Source organism: Sus scrofa, chromosome 5, assembly GCF_054392235.1.
Source record: "Sus scrofa isolate SSC_HxYL_T2T_F1_AM1 chromosome 5, Sscrofa_HxYL_maternal_Yorkshire_Landrace_v2.0, whole genome shotgun sequence".
NCBI lineage: Eukaryota > Metazoa > Chordata > Mammalia > Artiodactyla > Suidae > Sus > Sus scrofa.
This window is the reverse complement of record NC_139387.1, coordinates 106,724,014-106,748,803: the sequence shown is the minus strand read 5'-3', so window position 1 is coordinate 106,748,803 and position 24,790 is coordinate 106,724,014. Positions and strand designations below refer to the sequence as shown.

At 37.7% G+C, this 24,790-nt stretch overlaps 1 protein-coding gene across 1 annotated transcript in view; it reads left to right on the top strand.

Annotated features, from left to right (window-relative positions):
- The window catches only part of LOC146403606 (uncharacterized), a 421,112-nt gene that overhangs the window by 364,506 nt on the left and 31,816 nt on the right, over positions 1–24,790 (top strand). The gene's annotated exons all lie outside the window — the stretch shown is intronic.

Sequence of the window (24,790 nt, the reverse complement as noted above, 5' to 3'; positions counted from 1 at the left end):
GTCTGATTTATTACAGAGATAGAATTTACCAAATCCAGATAAATATAGGAGTAAAAATTAATTCATTCAGAAACGCAAAGGTAGATTATGTCAGCTACAAAGTTTGGAAGGTTTGAGTCCAGAGGCAAACCTTTGGAACTCAGAGTGTTCCTCAGAGGCCTCGCTTAAGCTCTTGGAACTATGAAGTCAGTCGATAATATGCTCCCTCGACGTTTCCAGGCCAAATTTTCTTCACGTTGTGAGATTAGGAACACTTGAGAATCCACGAGAATAGGCAGAGCTCTTTTTCCGAAGAAAATAAGTGTTCTGTAGACGTGCCCCTCACCCACATCCACGACAAGGTGAGTTGGCCCTTTGTTCAGGTAAGTATATAAATTCAGGTTTTAGAGTCTTGAAGGAAAGGTAACTTTGCCTTCACATCTGACGGCGAAAGTTGTCAAGAGTACTTGGTAAAGACTGCCTTAAAATATAGGTATATGAGAATGACAGATTCGTGAGATGCTAAGTATCCATCATCTGGATTTGGTAAATTCTATCTCTGTAATAAATTAGACATGGGTCACATGAAGTACCTGAACCAGAATAGCTTAGAGTCCCATTGAAATGTCTTAACTGAGTTATTTGCTGTTCCTTCTTCTGATTTAATGCTCTGTCCTCAACCTTTATAAGAGGTCAAACCAATGATCCTTATTTGAACAGTGTTTTTATTCTTTGCTACAAACAAAAACGAAGACATTATCAACTGTACAGGCTGCCCATTATGCTTAAATCTCCAGGATATATGTCTCGCTAAATCTATTTCTGAGAAATAATTTGCCCCTGCAGAGGAATTTTTATGCCTTTATATCAGACATGAATATTACTTATTTCGGTGTTTTTTTTTTAATTTTTTTTTGCCTTAGCTGCCAGGAAACTAAGCCAAATTGTGTGCCCAGCAGTAATAATGAGGTCATCTGAGAAATCTGGTGATATAAACTCCTTATGCTTCTCTAAGCTTGTCTCTCTTCTTTTTATATACTGTTATTGAATTTAACATAATTCGAAACTGTGTATTTCATGTCTAAATATTTGAAAGTAAGTAGGTGAGGTTGAGATAAGAAAATAAATAATATACATTTTAAAGAACTATATTAGACATTGACTTCCATTAACATAAACTTCAGTTGGAATGTGTCTATCAGTTAAATTTTTCCTCTCATAATAGAGTTATACAACTCAGATAATTATATTAATGTTATTCATCTATCCCTTCTTTCAAAAATAATGAGTACCTACATCAAGCCTATTTTAAGAAGATTGTGCTAGATACTGTGGTGTGAAAATATAGTATAAACGTACTATTCAATCCCTTAAACTAAGAATGTAGTCAGAGAGATGGCAAATCTAAAATTTTAACACCCAAGGCATACGACTAACAGCCAAAGGTCCAACCTGTTCCAGGAAATGAGAGCATTAATTCGGTCATCTCTATATGGGGTCATTACCTAGTCCCCCTGGAGATGTATACCTGACACTGTAACTTATCCTCCAATCCACAAATTATGCTTCTACTGGCTTGTGGCTTTATCTTTTCAGGGTATTTTAAAATTGTTCTAATGATAGAGCCAGTTAGGCCTAGAGTATTAGACTTATTAACCTGTCTTGAATTAAAAGCTTGTCTGAAAAAAAATAAAATATTAGTTGTAAAAAGAAAGACATAAACAGAATAAACAAGCCAAATGGACTGGCAAGCGGCTTCTCAAACTGAGGAAAGCATGATATGAGTCATTGACTCTCAATGAGGGAGAATCCAGATGGACTAGTGTTTATTCTACCATACAGTGCTTTGATCAGGGTTATAAAAAATCAGCTCAGAACGGGGCAGCATATAATGGTATTTAACTTGCCTTCATTGAAAAATGAGTAGGATTCAAAAGGACAAAAGAAGGGGAAAGCAGGAGACATGGTACACGTGAGACATATTTGGGAAACGACGGGAGAGAAAACCAAACCTAGTGGACGGGAGGTTAGTGCGAATGAGACTTAAAGATCCATTGGTTCCAAATCACCAGTGTCTTAAAGGTCACCAAGGATCTTGGACTTTATCCTGTAAACAAAGGAGACCCTGGAAGATTGTCAAGTTCAAGAATAAAATAAACGGTTTAACAAGGATTAACTTGTCAGCTGTAAATAGGAAGAAATGGAACGCTATGATCTTGAAGTGTTGATCAAATGATAGTATCATTCAGGCTTGAGAAGCCTGGACTAAGGCGGTGGGATTAAGGCAGGAAACAACAAAAAATGAATACCACATAATGGACTAACTAAAGGAAAAAAAAGAAGGAGAAGGGCTCTAGGAGGAGCCCAGAATTGCCAGACTTCAACTTAGCTGGTCATGGCGCTCATGCTTTCTTGAATTAATCCTAAATTGTAGGACTACTTGAAAACTAACTTTTGCATTGGAAAATTTTTAGAAATTTCACTAAATTTATATAAATTATTTGATTCTGATATCATTTCAAAAAGTTAAAGCGTGGTTTTCACAAATCTAATGATAGAACTCTGGTAATTAATTCATAATAATGTCGTAATGATTAATAAAGTTGGTTCTGAAATACTTTTCTATATTTATTTATTCTGCTCTGCTTTTAGTCTATATACACCAGCTAAGGATTCTTGAGATAAGTTTTATATTTTAAAGTCAAGTTATCTTGGAATTCTTGAATAAGATTATAAAACCCCTTATATTTACCTTTTTTTCAATTGAAAGAACTTTTTCTTTGCTATTATATCAAATAACATTAATTAAATACCCACACTGTGGCAAGCTCCATGCTAAGTTACAGGGTCACAAGTGGATGGCTTGATTGGTTGATTAAAATGCTTGCTTGCTATTAAACATTCAGACATCCCTGCTTAATAATTTGAAGCAACTATTCAGAAATTGCAACGAAATATTCTCTGATGCAAAACTATGGATGGCAAGTGCACTACTGGATTTTTCAAACGTATTTGGGGCTAAGCAAAACAAGTTGTTCTGGCTTTCCAAAATGCTCTTTAAAATCCACCTGTTGGGAGTTCCCATCATGGCTCAGCAGTTAACAAATCTGACTAGCATCCATGAGGACGCAGGTTCGATTTCTGGCCTTGCTTAGTGGGTTATGGATCTGGTGTTGCTGAGAGCTGTGGTGCAGGTCATAGATGTGGCTCAGATCCTGCATTGCTGTGGCTGTAGCATAGGCCTGGGAACTTCCATATGCTGCGGGTGTGGTCCTAAAAAACAAAACGAAACAAAACAAATCTACCTGTTGTATGCATGTATATTTCTATGTGTATATTTGTTTATTTTATAAGTAAATTTTTACATGAAATACATACACACATGTTTATGCAAAGTACATCTTATCCTTTTTCCCATTTTTCCTAAATGTGCCAAGAAGTGAAACAAATAGTGTTTGCTTAGTTTACATCATCTGCTTCTGAATATCTAGAGATTGTCATTTGGTTTTGATTTTCATTTTTGGTATTATTGAACATTTTCACTTTTCATAAGTTGTTATAGAGAAGTGGGGAGAAGGTGCACGGGGGGGTTTCTAGCCAGATACCATTTCGAATGTCATATAACTAGTCAACCTTTTTTCATCTCTTTTAAATCTAAGAAAAATTTTTGAGTAAGGCAAACATATTAAATTATAATTTAGGTTCATATTTGGCATTGGTGAATTTAGTCTGTGTGTGCACAGAATTATTTGGTGCCAATTTTTTATATCATAAAAAAGAATATTTCAGGGTTAATAAAGGAATATACATTATAACATGGTGAAGGTAGGTGACAGAGTGATCCTACTGTGTGGTATTATTACATTATGAACTTTTATCCAGAAGCTTAACTATAGCATTGAGGTAGGTAATACTTTGTCTACACACAGGGTACAGAACTGACACACTGATTATATAGCTAGTCTTTCAGATAGTAACAGATAGCATGTCTTGAATGAGACACTGTTACACTTTATACATATTAGGACACTTAATCCCACAAATAACTTATCAGGAAGGTGCATTTGTCCTCATTTTATAGATAAAAACATTGAGACAAAGAAATAAAAATAGTTTTGCTTGAAGTCACACAAGTAGAAAAATGCAGAATTAAAAGTGGATGACAGGAGTTCCCTGGTGGCCTAGCGGTTAAGAATTCAGTGTTGTCACTTCTGTAGCTCAGGTTCAATCCCTGGCCTGGGAACTTCTGCATGCCGTGGGCATGGCCCAAAAAAAAAAAAAAAAAAAAAAAAAAAAAGAGAGAGAGAGATGACAGGTCATCTCTCCATAGCCACATTCTCAGTCCTTCTTCTCCTCCAACTGAGCAAATGAGATCTAACCCAGAGAACAGTAATTGGAGGGATGTCCTAAAATGGGGACCCCTCCATTTATAATGGGCAAAAATGTGGAAATGTGTGGATTCCATAAGGCTAATATTGAGGAAAAAGCAAATACTGAAATTTGAATCTCTCCTTCTTTTTCTTGTAGATGATTTTAAGCTTTGCCAGGTTTGTGTTTAAGCATTCCTAGTTTGTTTCTTTTTCATCTTTCCTCTTTGAATTTTTGAAAGTATAATCAGACATTTGAAAAGTCCAAGCTTCAATTAGTCTGAGAGCTAAAGTCACCATTGCAATTTCCTCCAGCACACACATTTTGAAATGCCCATATAAACAGGACGAAATCGTTTCCCATCCCCTGAGATCCGTAAGGATAAGAGTGTTGAACCTGGCAGAGTGACAAAGGAGAAGATTCTTAAAGGCCAGAGAAAATAACTTTTAAATATAAAATCTATTTCCTTAATCAGTTTTTCTCCTCTTTAAAGGTTAGGAAATTGCTTTTGTTGGATTACCTATTTAGTAGTTATAATAACCTAAGCATATATTGATTTTCTTTCTAAAATGAAATATTATGGAATGCTTCCCAGAGTTTGTAGCATTTAATTTCCACTCATCTATTTTAGAAATCTAAACTTAAAAAAAAATTTGAAATGAAACTAGAATAAAGTCACAGTTGTTAGAAGATTACATATATCTAACACTTTCATTGGTGAGTCTTGTGCTGCCCTTGACTTATTTACATCTTTCATTTTTTTTCACAAGATGACCCTTCCTGTGACTCAGCAAGCATTTACTGACAAGTGCTATGGCCAGGGACTGCGCTTCAGACTGAGAGGAGAGGATGGGTAGGACTCACACCCACTTCCAAAGATTTCATGTTCTCATAAAACACATAGATAAGAAAATATATAATTACAATACCCAGCTGTGGTAACAGGATAATAGCTCCCCAAAGACATTCATGTCGTAATTCCACAACTTATAAATATCACAGGTTCACATGGCAAAGAAGAATTAAAGTTGCAAATGAATTGAGATTGCCAATAAACTATTTAATGTTACCCAGGTGGGCCCAATGTATTCACAAGGGCTCTTGAAAGTGGGAGAGGAGGCAAAAAAAAGAGAGTCACTCAGAACAAGTGACTACAGAAGAAAGGTATGGAGGTATTCAAAGACAGTCAAAAAATTGAGACAACATCTAGAACCTGGAAAGGACCAGGAGACAAATTTTCCCCAGAGCCTTCAGAAAGGAACATAGCTCTGCTGACACCTTGATTTTAGCACAGTGAGGTCAGGATTGAACATCTAGTCTACAGAAATAGAAGATAATAAATCTGTGCTGCTTAAGCCACTAAATTTGTGGGCATGTGTTGTAGCAGCACTAGGAAACTATACACCAATGAGAAGTACTTAAACAGAGAAACCTCTCATAATGCTAATAGAGCCCAGCGAGGCAGTCTCAGTCTGGGATGGAAAAGTGAGTGCCCCAAGAAAGAAGATGGTAAAGGCCAAATTCTTCACACGGTCCTCTGCCTGGTCTTCAGAATGCTGTGTGGTCAAGGCAAGAGGAGGAAAGTCTAGACCCTCTTACGAAGGCCCTTTTTGAATTGTTACACATTTAGGAACAAGCAGGAGAGCCAAAGTCAGACAATTTGAGAAGTCATACTATCCTCTTTTGGGATCTCTTTTTTGAGGGATAATGGCAAAGTATGTCAGGAAATTATAGACTGTGGTGGTGGAAAGTTTCAGTAGTTAAAAAAAAAAAAAAAAGTTTTTTTGTTTTTCTTTTTTCTTTTTTTTTTTCCCATTCAGTTAAATTTGGAAAACTAGGTCTATTTTGGACATTTTAATTTTCTATACAGGAGCAGATTTTTGATATACATTCTTCAAAAACAAACACTAATTCAAAGCACATAGATACTTATGTGCCAATTCAAAGCACATAGGTACATATGTACACATTTAATCAGAGTCCTCAAAGAATTAAAAATAATAGAAGTAGCCTGGTAACTGGCCTTTAACCATCCAGATACCCAGTGTGTTAAAGATTATGCATGAATAGTTCAGAGAAAATGAGAAGCAATCATGTCGATTATTAGCGCATACCACAGTGATGCAGTGACGTGTTTGCTTTTGAAGGCACATCTGTGGGAGATCAACTACATGCCAGGTACAGTGAAGGTTTTTTTACAGCTAGATGATAAATAACGGTAAAACAAGGGACGTTCCTGTCCTTCTCTCTCTCTCTCTCTCTCTCTCTTTCTCAGGACTTAGATATAAGACACTATCTGAAGGAACAAAAGAAGTAATTAGTGTGGCATGGCTTCTCAGGAACTCAAAGAAAACACTAAGTCAAAGGAGCTCTAAGAAAGAACTGTAAAATGGTTTCCAGATGTGAATTTGTAAAAGTGAGACATGCTATGGTCCATGTGTCTACTATAGAGAAACTACGCGATGCTTACTGTGAATAAAAAGAAAAGAAGTTGAGAGACGGCCAGTGAATTGATGGCAAGAGCTATATTTTTATAAGTGCCTGTGGTGCCTCTTAAAAAGAACTATTTAGAAGTTACTGTGACTAACGATCTGGACTTCCCTTCTCTTCCACTAGGTGAATATACCTCTGAAAGCAGGGACCTCAGGTACTCTTCACAGAGTCTGGTTTTTTTTTTTTTTTTTTTTTTTTTTTCAAATCCTGTCTCTGATTCTTGCTAGCTCTGTGCCCTTGAAAGTTATTCAGTCACTCGAATGCTTACATCCTTTCTCCGTGAATTGGGGCTAATCTCACCAACTTCATACTATCAACTTGGCTAATGCATGAAAATTTCTTCGCTCATTGCTTAGCACCTGCATTTCCTACTGCTGCTATAACAAACTACCACAAAAGTGGTAGCTTAAAACAACAGAAATGTAGTCTCTCACAAATCTAGAGACCAGAAGTCCAAAATCCACTTCACTGGGCCCAAATCAAGGTTCCAGCAGGACTGTGTTCCCTCTGGATGCTCTAGGGGAGAATGCGTTCCTTCCCTCTTCCAGATTCTGTTGGCTGCTATTTCTTGGCTTGTGGCTGCGTCATTCCAATCGTATCACCTTCTCTTCTTCAGCCTGAAATGTCCTTCTGCCTCTTTATTATAAGGAAACTTCTGACTGAATGCATCTGGGGGCCCCCACCATATAATCCAAGATAATCTCCCCTCCTCAAAATCCTAAATTTAATTGCATTTGCAAAGTCTTTGTCATGTGAGATAACATCCATAGGTTTTAGGGATTAGGACATGAACATTTTAGGGGGACATTATTCAGCCAACTACAGACCCTAGCTCATAATTAGTTCCAAGAAACATTAGCTATTATCCATATTATGAGATTTTGGGCTACTTCCTTAGTTTTAATGTTTCCTTATTAGTAACATGAGAATAGCAACGTAATGATATCCACTACCCTAAGAATAGCACGAAAGATCATAATAATTGCTTAATTAATGCATTGTCGCTTCCTTAAACACTTGTATTGTGTGCTGTTGAGAGTGTAGAGCAACAGCAGCACTTATGGAGTCTAAATTGATACAAACATCCGGCATTCCATTCATAGATACACACTTAACAGAAATGCATACATATTTACCAGAAGACAAGTACTCAAAGTTTCAGAGCGATACTTCTAAACAGCCTCAAACTGAAAACAAGCTGAAGTCCATCACCAGTAGAGTTAATGAAGTATGGCATATTTATACAATAGAATAATCTACAAAGATGGAAATAATGCACAACTACACAGAGCAATGTGAGTGAGCCTTTCAAGCATTAGACAAAGAAACCAGACACGCAAAAGTACATACAGCAATTCCGGATCTAAAACACATAATCAGATTAATCGATGCTGTTAGACATCATCAGAGTGGCTACCCTAGGAGATCTGATTGGAAGAGTGACAAGTGAGGGTTTATGGTGTGCTTGAATGCTCTGTCTCTTGATCTCAGCAGTTATGTTGAGTTTATAAAAATTCATCAAGCCAAGCATTCATTATTTATGACCTTTACCGTAGTATATTATACTTTAATTAAACATTAAAATTGAAAAAAAAATTCTTCAGGAATTGCCTGCCCCCCAAACATTAAATCTAAATTGTTTAGGTTGGCACACAAGACAATTCTCAATCTCACCGCTCTCCGTTCTCTTTTCCCAGCTTCGTTGCCTGCCATTTTCCCCAGTCTACCATCACAGACTACTGGGTACCAGTCCCTAAAATAATGCATTTCCCGTTCACTTGTTAGATGCCCTTTTCCCTCCTCTTGATGAATATTATTCATTTTTAGGACTCAGCTTAACATCTATTCCTTGTCCCTTGTCTGATTCTATGCATAATCTTCACAAATTCACCATATAACACTTACTTCATTGTATTTAAATTATTTTTGAGTTTATGCATCTGTACAGGTAGGCATTATTAATATGCAGGATGGTTAGGTGATCAGTCCTCTTTCATCTGTCGAAGCCCCTTTGTGGATAATTCTATTATAATACATTCTGTGTATAGTTTTCTAAGGTACCTCCATACTAGTCTCCATAGTGGTTGTAGCAGCTTACATTCCCACCAACAGTGCAAGAGGGTTCCGATTTCTCCACACCCCCTCCAGCATTTGTTATTTGTGGACTTATTAATGATGGCAATTCTGATTGGTGTGAGATGATATCTCATGGTAGTTTTGATATGCATTTATCTAATAATGAGTGATGTTGAGCATGTTGTCATGTGCTTTTTGGCCACCCATATATCTTCCTTGGAGAAATGTCTATTCAGGTCTTTCACCCATTTTTCAACTGGGTTGTTGGCTTTTTGCTGTTGAGTTGTAGAAGTTGCTTGTGTATTCTAGAGATTAAGCCCTTGTTGGTTGCATCATTTGAAACTATTTTCTCCCATTCTGTAAGTTTTCTTTCTGTTTTCTTTTTGGTTTCCTTTGCTGTGCAAAAGCTTGTCAGTTTGATTAGATCCCATTGGTTTTTTTTTGGTCTTATTTCTGTTGCTTTGGGAGACTTACCTGAGGAAACATTTGTAAGGTTGATGTCAGAGAATGGTTTGCCTATGTTCTCTTCCAGGAGTTTGATGGTGTCTTGTCTTGTATTTAAGTCTTTCAGCCATTTTGAGTTTATTTTTTGTGCATGGTGTAAGGGTGTTTTCTAGTTTCATTGATTTTCATGCAGCTGTCCAGGTTTCCCAGCAATACTTGCTGAAAAGACTGTCTTTTTCCCATTTTATGTTCTGGCCTCCTTTGTCAAAGATTAATTGACCATAGGTATCTGGGTTTATTTCTGGGTTCTCTGTTCTGTTCCATTGGTCTGTCTGTCTGTTTTGGTACCAGTCCCACACTGTCTTGATGACTGTGGCTTTGTAATATTGCCTGAAGTCTGGGAGAGTTATGCCTCCTGCTTGGTTTTTGTTCCTCAGAATTGCTTTGGCAACTCTGGGTCTTTTGTTGTTCCATATAAATTTTTGTATTGTTTGTTCTAATTCTGTGAAAAATGTCATGGGTAATTTGATAGGGATTGTATTGAATCTGTAGATTGCTTTGGGTAGTATGGCCATTTTTACAATATTAATTTTTCCAACCCAGAAGCATGGAATACTTTCCATTTCTTCACATTTTCTTTAATTTCCTTGATAACATTTTACAGTTCTCAGCACCTTAGAAAACTATACATAGAACTACCATATGACCCAGCAATCCCACTCTTGGGCATATATCTGAACAAAGCTTTCCTTAAAAAAGATACATGCACCCGCATGTTCATTGCAGTACTAGTCACAATAGCCGAGACATGGAAACAACACAAATGTCCATCGACAGATGATTGGATTAGGAAGATGTGGTATATACACAATGGAATACTACTCAGCCATCAAAAAGAACAAAATAATGCCATCTGCAGCAACATGGATGGAACTAGAGACTCTCATACTGAGTGAAGTAAGTCAGAAAGAGAAAAACAAATAACATATGATATCACTTATATCTGGAATCTAATATACAACACAAATGAATCTTTCCACAGAAAAGAAACTCATGGATTTAGAGAATAGACTTGTGGTTGCCAAGGGGGAGGGCGTAGGAGGGGAGTGGATTGGGAGCTTGAGGTTAATAGATGTAGACTCTTGCCTTTGGAATGGATTAGCAATGAGCTCCTGCTGTGTATCACTGGGAACTATGTCTAGTCACTTATGATGGAGCATGATAATGTGAGAAAAAAGAATGTATACATGTATGTGTAACTGGGTCACCATGCTGTACAGCAGAAAAAAATAATGCATTGGGGAAATTATAAAATGAAAAAATAATAATAATACATTCTATACTATAACTTTTCTTTATGCATCCATCTTGTCCTTATAGGGTGTAATTTTCTTAAGGACAGAGACCTTCTTATTTTCATGTTACCTAACAGTAAGTGTTCAACACATTTACATTAGATTAAATTCAACTCCATCTTCTACTACATTGTGAGCTGTTGAGCAAAGGAACTGGATTTTTCATTATTGAATCTCTGGCACTCGTCTCAATGTGTGATACATATTAGGTTCTCAATACAGTTTTGTTGCATTATTAAGGCTATTGCTATTTCAATTTCGGGGTTATAAATTTTTTGAATTAATCCTGTTTAATGGCCATTCTGTGTTCTTTGAATTGTAGCATGCCTTGCAGAGTTTCATCTGTGGAAATTGAAGCAAGGGTGATGAGACATGCCTTTATAAATTGCACTACTTATGAACTTACAATAATGGCCATGCCTTTTGGGAAACTTAAAATGGAAAAGTGACAATTAATGTAACTCAATAAACATTTGTTGAGAAACCATTTAAAGTATTCTTCTAAGTGCAGTGGGACATACCAGATATGAAAAATATTGTCCCTGCACTCAAGAGATTCAGAATCTTGTGAGACAGGAGAACCAGCCTGCACAACTCTAACCTTTAACATCTAAAACATGGCATCCTGTGGTATCACAAAGAAAGCATAGCTACAAGAGAGAGCAATCCTCGTGAGGCAAATAATTTGAGCTCATTCTTAAATGATACATTTAACATTGTGCCAAAGATCCTATAGTCCAAGATGGTAAATTATTTCCTTGGTAACCAGAAAAGCTGTTAGTCATTGTGGGGAGAAGAGAGGGACAAGTGAGAATGAGAAGCAATATTAAAGAGTCCAATTGAGCTCAAGTTGTTAAGTGTTTTAAATGATACACTGAGGTATTTAGACTCTATTCTGTATGAAATTATAAGCATTAAACACTGATTTCCTTTAACAGGAATACCATTTGATGATTGTGTATTAGAGAGTAGAGAGGGGAGATTTGTGGAGCAGGGAAGCACCTGGGGAACTTGCTGCAATAATGCAAACAAGAGGTAAAGAAAGTCTGAGCTACAGCAAAGATTGTTAGCAGGAAAAAAGGAGAACTTTATTGCAGAATTGGAAGAGGCAGTAATAGACAACTCATTGTTAGTGAGTGGTAACAACTGGTTAGGAAGGAAATATAAAAGTGACAACAGAAACTAACACAACATTTTAAGTCAGCTATACTTCAATTTAAAAATAACAATTAAAAATGAAATTTTAAGATGATTCTTAGAGTTTTCTGACATCAAGATATTATCAAAATTCTCTTATGAAATAGGTATTTTTGATTTCACTAAAAAGAAAATAAAACGGTTGTTAAAAATACAACTATTTCTTAATGAATAAGAAGGTCCAAGTGAGCAAAATTCTAGGAAGGCAGGCTACCTGTAAGTTCAAGCTTAGCATATCAAACCACTGGACCAGAAAACAAAGTCCTGGACCCCTTAGTTAAATTAGCATAAGTTATACTTTCTGAACCTTTATACCATGGAGTTATTGTCAAATCATAATCAAGCACACAAGGCAAAGAAATCCCACCCCAAGAGGCTTCAAATATTAGCAGTGCTTTAAACGGATTATGCAAGTGAAATGTCCATTAAATTGTAAGATCTCTCCTGTTAGTTAGGTTTACAAAAGTCAGTGTAACCCTTGACATTGCTGAACATCAAAATGAAAACTTATTCTTCAAATCCTGGGTGAAACATGCATAATATCTGACCTTCAAATCTCCATACTGATCTCATAAGTTGCAGAGGACTATGGAAATAATGCAAGAAAATGTGGGGATCTGAGCTCCTCGAAAATAGGCAGTTCACACCAAAGAGACAAGGAGGACTTCAAAAATGCCTCACAGAGTTGGTGGAGTACTTGAAAGAAACGAAGAAATTAGAGTTCCTCCAAACTGACTTCAGGGAGTGACAACAATCTGTTTTAATTATGATCCTCATAAAGCAAAGCACCTCATTGTGGGCGTGAAAAAAAATACAGGATCACAATGACAGTCACGAAGAAACACAGTGCTTTCCTGCCTGCACCCAGAGCTATCCTTCCGGACTGCTAGTGACTCCCCCACCAGCACCAGCACCACAACCACTACCGCTAGTATTAACCTGCCTTCCATAGAGATCTTGAAATCTCCAAAGGATATAGCTCTTCTATCCTCCATAGACTAGTTCTCTTAGCAAGCCTGAAGCATTTTACATTTTTCTCCATTTCTGCTCTCAAACACTGTGGTGACATATCCTGTCTCTGTCAGGACTGCAGAAATCTCCACTGCTGCCGCCTGCTGATGCCTCTGCAGTGGCCATCAACGCCCAGTGTCTAGAGAACTAATAACTCTAAACCTTGTCTCATCCAAAGAATTGCTAATCACTGAGGAAAACCTTAGGTCAGTCCTCTATAGCTTCATGACCTCCAAGCACCATTTCCTTGACCTGAAGCCTTTGCCCTTTCAGCTGAACTGAAGTACAAGTTAAGTGATAAGGTCTCTCTTTGGAGTCATTCCCTCTCCCCTGGATGAAGATGAGGTCTGTCTTTGCAGAAAAAAGAAGCAGTGCATCCCGCGTGTTCCGGAAGTGGGAGGCAAATTTCAGTCCTCTCTCCTTTGACCCTTTTACTCTCCAGGGCACATGTAATGTGTCTGATCATAATGCTTCTATAAGTTAGCGACCCCTTGCCATTACGGCTTGCCTTCAGTACTAAGGGCCAGTTCCTGGGTACAGGATAGGAAGAAAGTGTCAGTGAGCCTAGAAGACGCGGGACTTCTGGAGAAAGCTGCTGAATATGCAACGAAAGGTGATGTCACATTGCTCAAGATAGGTGCTCCTCCTTGTCCAATAGAAAATGAGTTTTTATATAGGTCTCAACAGAGATGGTCTGGAAGAAAAAGACCAAAATTAATATAAAGAAAAACATGAGAGAGTAGAGATAATATAAAAAACAGAAGATGATTTACCAAACAAAACCAGAGAGAGAATAGAAAATAGAACATCCTTAAGGAAAGAACAGGATGGAAGATGAAGAAATAAAGTACAGGAAAAACTCCAGTTATATATATATATATGTATTTTATATATGTTTATCTGAAATTTCAAAATGGCTTGAAAATTATGCTAAGAATACTTCCCAAAAAGCAAAGTGAAGGAAAATAGAAGAGGAAAAGATGAGAAATTTTTAAAATTCTTAGTGGTTCAACATCAGATAAAAGCAACACTAGAAATACATAATAGGAAAAAAATCTTGAGTAGCTTAAAAAAAAAAAAAAATATATATATATATATATAATCTTATAAATTTATCCAGAACTGAAGTACCTGAGTCTCCTAATTAGATGAATTTATAGAATACCCTCAGAGAGAGAAATAATAAAAATAATTTATGAAAAAATGCATCATATAACATTTCAGAACATCAAGAATTTAAAAAAAAAAAAGATTCTAAAAACTCTAGCAGTTAAAACATGAGTTCCCTGGTGGCTCAGCAACATTGTCCCTGCTGTGGCTCTGGCTACTGCTGTGGCACGGGTTCAATTCCAGGCCTGGGAACTTCCACATGCCACAGACAGACCAAAAAAAAAAAAAAAAAAAAGAAAGAAAGCGAAAACAAGGGACTCGAGAAGACATAAAAATAAGTACGTTTTTCACTGGATTTCAATGACACTGGAAAGCAAATATAGCAATCCTTTCAGCAGCTGAAGGAATATATTTTTCAATCTAGAAATCTAGATGCGTCTAAATATCAATCAGGGCTAAAAGGCTAAAAACAAATGTCTCCATCATTACCCTTTCTTTGGAACTTTCTAGAACATGTGCCCTCTGGGAAAGAGAGAAACTAACAAAGGAGAGAGGAAAAGAGAATTCCCACCAAGAGGCAAAGAGCTCCCAAAATGCAGCTCTGTGTCTAGCCTGGAGACTAACCGTTCCGGTTGAGAGAGGAGAACTGCATTCTCTGGGGAGACGGTCTCCACGAAAGCAGCAAGCTGATAGTGATCTCATATGCTGACATTCAGAAAACTCTCTCAATGAGTTTATAAGGGCTCCAGGGAAACGCAGGGACAAAAACCGAAGAAAAAGGACATAGACAAGCAGGCAAACCAGAAAGTAGTCATTCTAAGGAAATCAAAAATTGCACCAGAAAGGATGAATGACCATTTCTTGACTCTGCAGTGAAAGTCCTTATTTTGTTTTTATTTTTTATTTCATGTTTATTTTTTATTTTATTTTTGTTTTTTAAAGGGCTGCACCTGAAGCATATGAGAGTTCCCAGGCTAGGATTCCAATCGGAGCTGCCACTGCAGGTCTACACCACAGCCACAGCAAGGCCAGATCCAAGCCACATCTGTGACCTACACCACAGCTCATGGCAACGCTGGATCCTTAACCCACTGAGCACGGCCAGCAATGGAACCCTCATGGATACTAGTCGGGTTCATAACCTGCAGAGCCACAGCAGGAACTCCCCTTACTTTGTATTTAAATGTTAACAGTAGTGAGTGATGTAACCAAACCTGTGATATGACCATGTTAAGAAGAAGGTGAGGAAGAAATCCAGTGTACGGAGAAGAGTTATGCACCAGAGAACCAAGCTTTTTAACTGTGCGACCAGAGGGTGTCGATAAGTATGCAAAACTGATTAAAAGCAGTATAAGAATCTTTGGAGGGACCAACAAGATGAATACCTAGGGAAATAAAAACAGACAAAAGAGTTGTAAATGTCTCTCTCTGGGATGCAAAATTGGAGGGTGACAAGAGATGATACAGGACAGGATTTTTGCCTGGAAACCTCTGAGAATTGCTTAATTCAACTATGCGCCTCCTTTATCTGAAAAAAAAAAGTTTTTACAATCCATGGGCTTCTACGAAGACTAATTTTACTATTTATATCAGACAGGTCCAATTTTAATTCACTTAGAAAAACAATAATGGTTATGACGTTTATAGTGAGTGATATATTTAATCTTGCCTTAATTTTCTCTTTTCTTCCAAGATTATTTTTGATCCTCCAGGGAGTAAAATTATAAATAAATGTTACTAAAACTGACAATACTCTTGGAGGTCCCGTCGTGGTACAGCAGAAACGAATCCAATTAGGTACCATGAGGTTGCAGGTTTGATTGCTGGCCTCGCTTAGTGGCTTAAGGATCTGGCATTGCCCTAAGCTGTGGTGTAGGTTGCAGATGAAGCTCGGATGTGACGTTGCTGTGGCTGTGGTGGAGGCCCGCAGCTGTAGCTCCAATTCGACCCCTAACCTGGGAAAGTCCATATGCCGCAGGTGCAGCCCTAAAAATACAAAAGACAAAAAAAAAAAAAAAAAAAAAAAAAGGAAAACTGATAATACTTTTAAAATAAGAGTGTATCAGGAGTTGGAAAGCATCAGTTGGAAGATGGGTAATTGGGGATGGGGGTAGCAAGAGGCAAGAGAATGAATACAACAGCTGCGTGATAATCAAATGTAGTGTTAATTAAACAAAGAGCCATTAGACTGATATACTTAATGCCTCAGTAGTCTATGTAAGAAAACCAAAATCTAAGCCTGAAATGCCTCACACTTAAGAAATTGAAACCTAAGGACAACCAATCACAAATAGCAGATTAGACTGTCCCAGTCAACGCAACCACCGAAGCTGTAGCCAACCACGTCATTTCTTAGCTGCTTCTCCATCAAAGTCCCTCCCCCTTGTGGGTAGAGTGCTCCTTCCTAACCACTTCCAGTTTGGCACTGACGGATTCAAATCGATTTTTGTTCAAATACACTCAGAATTTTTAATATGCCTCACTTTATCTTTTGATAGTAGGCACTACCATAATGCATCTCTCACCATCACTATCATATATTTTTATTTGAGCACTTATCACATACCAGGCATCATACAAAACCCTTTTCACATATAATTCCCACGATAACCCGAGATACCTTACAGCTCACCTCTCCCACTAGAGACTCTCTAGCATATGATCTCCTTTTATTGTCTTTGCAGCAGTTACAACTGACTTGATATAATCTTTTTCTCAAATGTCTTTTACTTGTTTATTGTCTGCAATGTCAGCTTCATGAGAATAGAGACTTTGTATTATTCATTACCTGGAACATATTAAGTACTAAGTAAATTTTACACAAACAAAAATGAAGTAAGGTCCACAAAAATCAGTCTGGAGAAAGGTTAAATATGTTCTCAAGATGAATATTTAAAATGGAATATGTTCATATATGGAAAAATATTTAAGAAAATCCCCAAAATTGCTGTTAAATCATATAAAATATTATCATGTGTGTGTGTGTGGACATGTATATGAAAGATGAAATTTGGGGAGCATATAATATAAAATAGTAACGTTCCATATACCTCACAATGAAGGTTAAATTTTTTCCCTTCTCTGCTTGTTCTAATTTGTTACATTGGACATACTATGGTAAAATGTTTTAAAAGATCACACCTGACAAGATACACAGTCCACCTGAGGGCAAACTTTAGCTCCATGATATCTTTATTACAGCACCATCGATTAAGCAGCTCAAATAACGTACCCAACTAAGTCCAAGGACTAAGCTGTTTTTAATGATTCTTCTTAGAAAATGCTCGGGTGCCCAATGTTGAATTTAATTCTTATATGATCAGAATCACCTATGAAGTTTAGAGTCATATGTATTATTTAGACTCAGAAGTCACCAAAAAAAACAATGGGCAACGTCTCTCCCAAAAGACCTTGAAATACCCACAGGCGTTTCTTGTCCGTATTCCATTTTCTCTTTCAAGTCTAAATCCATTTGCTCTAAGCTTTCTTTTTTTGTTTCATTTCAGTCCTTTTAGTAGTTTGATTTCTTTTTCCTGTGCTTCCTTTCTCTCTCCACATCTCCTCTCATATATGAAATGCCATCTCTTGAGACGTAAATGAACTGGTTGTTGTGGTCATGAAAATTCCCTTATATCCTCGCCGTGTAAATCAATCCGTTTCTCTCTAAAGCTATTTGTGCTGGCCTAGTTTCAGTTTACCACACACTAATAGAGAGATTGTTTACCTAATGGACTGAAACATAATAAAAAAATCTCTTCTCACCTCATTTGATCTACAAGAAAGCTTTCATTTTCAGCTTTCACTTATTTGTATTGCTTTTTTTTTTCTTGCTTGGAATAATACATATCTGGTTATGAGTAGCTGGTGTGTCACATCCTGTTAAACTATTCCATCTCTTAATGTGTTTTTAGATAATTAAACCAGTAGGAAACATGTCCCTAATGTTACGTATTATTGCTTAATTAAAAAAATAAGTGTTTGAATGATAGGAATATGTAAATAACTCAAGTAGGGAAGGGGAACTACCATGAACTATGTTCTATTAAGAACCAAGTGACCTTTAAAAATGTAACAAATGTATTTTTACAACTCACTGAAGCTGGTTTTCTGATAGATACATCACATCATACAAAAATGTAATATTCCTGAAAAAGCCGGGTAAGATAGCATAGAAAGAATGTAGCAGCCTCTGTTGTTATCTGCCTAGAGCAGCTGTGTGATCAATTCCCTGCCTGCCCTTTGGGAATAAAGCCCAGTCTGGGACCAGGCGCACCAGGTGATAATCTAACAGATGCATCAAGACTCCCTCCTACTCATTGTGCTGAGACACACCACCTAAAACCACACGAAATAGCAGCCTGTGTGAGGAGAATACTGTTATACAAGCAAAATAGAAATGCCCAAGAAGTGCCTTTTAGGAAGTCGGTCTTCCAGGGGCCCACCAGGTAGAGAGAAACAGTAATCTGAACATTTTCCTCTTTTGGGTTTCATTGAAGTAGCTGCCTCTCCTAAGTATGCTGTGAGCAACTCGGTCAAACACTAGGTATTAAGCAATCCATATGCACGACGCCACATGTGGATGAGATTTGCTTTCCCTGTTAAATACTATTTGAAAGGAAATTAAGCAGTTTGAGGGGAGGAGAATACAAATAATATGTGCATTAAGAAATGTAAGATACCGGAGTTCCTGTTGTGGTGCAGTGGAAACAAATCCAAGTAGGAACCGTGGGGTTGTAGGTTCGATCCCTAGCCTCGCTCAGTGGGTTAAGGAGCTGGCATTGCCCTGAGCTGTGGTATAGGTCACAGATGCGGCTCGGATCTTGAGTTGCCCTGGCCCTGATGTAGGCCGGCCTGGCGTCAACAGCTCCAGTTCTACTCCTGGGAACCTCCATATGCCATCGGTGTGGCCCTTAAAAAAAGGGAAAAAAAAAGACAAAAAGGAAAGAGATGCAAGATACTGTGGATAAAATAAGCAATAGGAATATATTGTAAGGTACAATGGAAATATAGCCATTATTTTGTAATAATTTTAAATGAAGTATAATCCCTAAAGTTATTGAATCACTATGTTGTACACCTGAAACTAATGTAATATTGTAAATCAACTATATTTGAATAAAATATAATTAATAATTTAATTAAAAATTAAAATTAAAAAGTGCACAAAAAAATCAAAACAGAATGACAGTTCCCACTGTAGCATGGTAGGTTAAGAATCTGCTGCAGCTGCTCAGGTCGCTGAGGAGGCACAGGTTGGATCCCCAGCCCAGAGTTGTGGGTTAAAGGATCTGGCTCTTGGATTCAATCCCCTGCCCAGGAACTTCCATATGCCGCGGGTGTGGCCAATTAAAAAAAAAAAAAAAAAAAAAAAAAAAAAAAAAAAAAAAAAAGGCAAAACAAAGCAAATAACATGTGCAGTGAAATAAATCTGAAATAGACCACTAGAAGTGCCAAATAGAAAAACTAAGTCCAGGTGACAATACTTCCTTCTTAGGAGCCAGAATGCTAAAGTTTTTATTTTTTTTCCTGCTCAGACATTGATTCTCAGAATAGCCTACAGCATGTAATAACCTTTCTACTTTAGTATCCTTATACAGAAAATTGGGATCATATATTTTATTACTCTGAGTTCATCACTAGAATGGTGAGAGGATTAATTCATTAATCCATACATATTAAATACATTTTGTAAATGCCCTTTGAAATTCTGCCAAGAACTAGCCTTCTCATCTTTGATAATCAGTTGTTGTTTTTCAAATGATTGTACAATACTTTAAGTTTGTTTTATTTTTTAATTGCTAACAAAACTTCCGTAGGAAGATCTTGAATATGGCTTGATGAAATCAATGCTAATTTCTACAAATTTATTTAAGTGCCTATTTTTATTTTTATTACAATATCGTGTAAATTTTAGCAACTACAAATCAAGCAGTCTGGAAATTAGGTCTGATAGATTCAGTACATTAATGGGTTTGATGCATTGTTCCGCTTATTTCTTGCAAAAGCTAATCTTTTTCCTGGTATCTCACACAGGCATACAGCTAGAGCTAAAACAAATGTGCAATTTTCTGAGGCTTTCCCAAAGGAACAATGTGTATCACACGGCAACATCTGCCAAGGAGAAAACTACACAGCCAGCTTCAGTTTTTCTCTCTTGTAAGGATGATTTCATCCAACTGCAGGAAATGCATGTAACATCAACACTGTTTTAAACATACTTTACTTTGCAAGACTATGATTATTTTATTGGGTTCAATCACCATGGTCACACCTTAAATTTTACATTTCCAAAGAATTTTCACGTCTGCTTAACAACTCTGTCAAGGGCAGGCTTGGTCATCCCTGTCTTACACACAGAAAAGCTGCTATTTCAAGGAGGTGTGTGTCTTGGACAAGGTCATAAGGCTGCCCTTCTATAGAACCAGACTGGATTCACTTCCTAGGTCATTTTTCATTATACCCTGCTAGAGCTCATATATAGGTGCACAAAAATAAAGAATAATACAAGTGCATAGTTGTGCACGAAGGCTCTATTTTATAATCTACGGGGTCCTGTGTATTGTGAAGGGAAGCACAATGTGTATTGATTGCTCTAATTTCTATGTGATCATAGTGCAGTTTGGTTTTTGTCTTAAAAATAATGGTGGTTTGGAACTGCTGCAAATTGCTAATGTTCCTGGATACATTTGGCAGCAGCCTGAGGCAAGCAAATCCACAACAAGCAAATTAAATTCTCACAGTAATTTATCTCTAAGCGCTTACAGTATGAATAACAAAGGGATTGTGGACCCCAAGCCATTGAAATAGAAATAGAAGTGTTTATTTATTTATTTATAGAAGGGGCCAAGAAGATTAGCGCATATGGTACAAAGGACAGTTAACCAGGAGAGTCAACCTCTTGCCAGAGCTGAAAAATCATGGGTTTTGAAGTAAGAAAAAAAGAACCACTTGAATTTGAAAGATTTTAAATTTAATATCAGGGTAAAAGATTGACATTCAGACCAGAAGGGCGTTCCAGGCAGGAGCACAGTGTGGGAGACTGAAGAGAGGCAGATGTGGGATTCCTGGACCAAGGAATGCGGTGTGTGCAAAAGCTGCACCCCTCTTAGTAAAAGAAACATAGGTAACAGGCCGGCAAAGAGCAGAAGCAGTTATTCCCTGATGTACAGCTCCGGAGTACAGGGAGACACTTTGCATCCCACTTGTTCCTTCATTCGTTGGTCTGTGCCGTACCTACCCTCTACTCCAGGCCAGCTTTACCCACATATTTGGCAATTTCTCTCTTATGGTTCTAAGCTATTGTGATGAGCCATGCATGAGGTAGACAGCTGAGGAAAGAGCACAAAAAATATTTAAACTGTTAGAGAAAAGTGATTCACAACACTTATTAAAGATAGTAAGGCAGATTCAGGGGAGCTATCATGACAGGCAAATGGATCACGATAGGGTTTTGCAGTAGGGGAGAGATACTGAGTTCCACTCGGAATAGAACAAGGAAAAATTGGAATTTATAGTCAAAAACTGGGAAGGGGAGTAACAATGGATGGAAAATTACTCAAAGTAAATAGCAGGAGTTGAAAATGATTCTGGAGGTCCCATCGTGGTGCAGCAGACATGAATCCAACTAGGTACCATGAGGTTGCAGGTTCAATCCCTGGCCTTGCTCAGTGGGTCAAGGATCAGGTGTTGCCATGAGCTGTGGTGTAGGTTGCAGAAGCAGCTGGGATCTGGCATTGCTGTGGTTGTGTTGTAGGCCAGTGGCTACAGCTCCAGTTAGACTCCTAGCCTGGGAACCTCCATATGCCATAGGTGTGACTCTAAAGAAAAAAAAAGAAAATGATACTGGCTATAACAACCTAACCAGACTCACTGAATGCAAGAGAGGGTTCTCAGACATCACCTGGGAAATGGTGGAGGATGATGAACTGGATTAGATAGTGAGGGTGGGAGATTCTTGCCAAAACTGAACAATGCAGAAATGAACACAGGAGCTCAAAAGTCAGGGCATAGCTGAGAAGAGAGTTCTAAGGAGGCTGACTAGGGTTTGGTCAGGAAGAGAGTCTTTGACAACACACATACATGCATGCAAGCGTGCATGCACCCACACACACACACACACACACACACTCTCTGTATTCATTCAGACCACAGATACCTTCCAATGTCAAGTGCCAATGCCTCTGTCTTGTCATATTCACTATTCCCTGTACCCCCAGACCTGTATGCACTTGATCTATTTTAACATCGTTCAAGAGATCTTTCCCTGATCCTTCCAGACCAGAGGACAACCCCCTGCTAAACGTTTTCATCATCCCATATTTGTCTTTCACAGCAGGTAGTCATTATTTCATTGTTCAATTGTAGATAGTAATTATATGACAAGGTGATTCTTTAAAACATATCTGCCAATAATTCAATGAGATTCCTGAGTTTTCATAGATTGCAAGTTCCAAAACACACAACGAAGGGTGTGTTTTGCTCAACACTGTAGTCCAGCACCTTGCGTGGATTGCATCAATAAATCCTTGTTGAATAATTGAACCCTTTCCAAGAATAATTTTCAAATAAAAAGAGGAGTGGAAGTGTGGAGAAGGATAAGAGCAATTTAAAACTGAATGAACAAGAAAATCAGATTTATTCACCCGTTCATACGTGTAACACTCTCCATTCAACAGCAAGTATACTGGCTTTAAATCTAGCAAATTTTGGAGTTCCCAATGTGGCGTAGTGGTTAGTGAACCCAACTAGCATCCATGAGGACGCAGGTTCGATCCCTGGCCTCGCTCGGTGGGCTAAGGATCCAGCATTGCCATGAGCTGTGGTGTAGGTTGCAGACGCAACTTGGATCCCACATTGCTATGGCTCTGGTGTAGGCCGGCAGCTACAGCTCTGATTGGACCCCTAGCCTGGGAACCTCCATATGGCACAGGTGTGGCCCCAAAAGAGACAAGAATACCAAAAAAAAAATCTAGCAAATTTTAAGAGTGAGCCTCTTTATGTATTTATTTATTTAATTAAGTTTATTAATAGGGCTACTTTGCATGATGACAAAAGTTTATAGTTGCCATATGTTAATGAGTTTCCTTGTTATATATGTTGTTTAGCCCTTGGTTCGAAATGAAAAACAAAATTATCACAATTGCATCTCTCAAAAACATGGTCTGTGATTTTCCTAACTAACTATGGTCTATATGAAGAAGTGGTACCCATGTACTCTCCACAAAAAATAGCGAGAACGTGGATGGAGTTCCCTCATGGAGCAGCAAGTTAAGGGAACTAGTGTTATCACTGCAGTGACTTGGGTTGCTGCTGTGGCACCACTTTGATCCCTGACCCAGGAACGTCCACATGCTGTGGGCAGCTCTTAAAAAAACAATAGCAAAAACTCGCCTATAGGTAAGAATGCCAGTTACCAATCCTAATGCAGTGCCAGGTCCTGCAGAATCCTAAACAAAAGGACAACTTGGGAAAAGACAGGTAGAGAAGGTCATTGTGGAAATTAAGAGAGAATTAAGAGACTTGGTAACATAGCTCAAAACATGAGTTGAGACAGTTCTGCCAATGAGTTTAAATACAACAGTTTAGAATCTTGTTGTTCAAGAAATTGTTGTAAAAGTGTAAAAAACAAATCCAAAGGAAGTATTAAATTCTTTTACATGCATGCTCAATTGGAATCTTCCTAACCTAAATAGTTAGTGCAAATTTGTTTCCTATATGTAGGATTTTTCCGCTTAATTGGATCAGAATACCTCAAAATATGTAACTTCATCATAAGAATTATTTCGAGCTGAAGGCAATTAAGAAACAGGATACACAAAAGGAAATCTCTGCACTCTGCCTTTCTGCCTAAATGTAGGACATAAATTTATCTTAGTAAAGGTGCCCCCCCTCCTATACCAAGAAGAGGATAGTGACCCTTACATGCTGAAGACAACCCAAATTTTATCACTGAAGATGGCACCAGGACTAGTCTGCATAACACACCCTACTGAACAACGCTTATCTTCCATTAACTTTCCTCATACATTTACTCTCCCTCAGTTTATTACCCTTAGAAGCCCAAACCCCTTTTTCTTTATCTTGACACCTCTCCACAACTCATTGCCCTTTTTAAAATCATATATAAGTTCCCAAGCCGAACCACATCTTTGGATTTTCACTTTTTTTTTCCTGAAGTCGCATGTACATTCATATTAACCTTTTCTTGTTAATCTATCTTTCTCCATTTTAATTTGCAGACTCCAACTACTGAACCTAAGAGGGTAGAGAATAAGTATTTTTTCCCCTACCTTACAGCTCCCATCTACAGTTTTTTCAAAAAGAAACGGATGCTTTTTAAACTGCCATCCAGTAGAGGATCCCTGAAATTGCAGGCAAGATTGTTTGGGAAGCACTCTAAAGCGGGGGGTGTCAGTCAGTGCATCATGCGTATTCACTGGAAACGTTATTTATGAGGCACCCACTGTATAGCTAATGTGTGGATATAAATTTAACTAAGAGAGACACGGTGGTTATTTTCATAGATCTTATGCTTTAGCAGAGAGACATGAATTAAGCAAATAATTACGCATTTGATCATTTAATAGCAATAATGTTAATGCTGTGGACGAGAAGTGGAGGTACTGTGAAACTGGAACTACTGAGAGACCTGACCTGGAATGGGAAGGGGGAGTGAGCTGAGTGCTGAAGAATGAGTACGAATTAATACTGTTATTTGGCCAGACAGCATCTAAATCTCTTGATTTAAAAGTTTACCA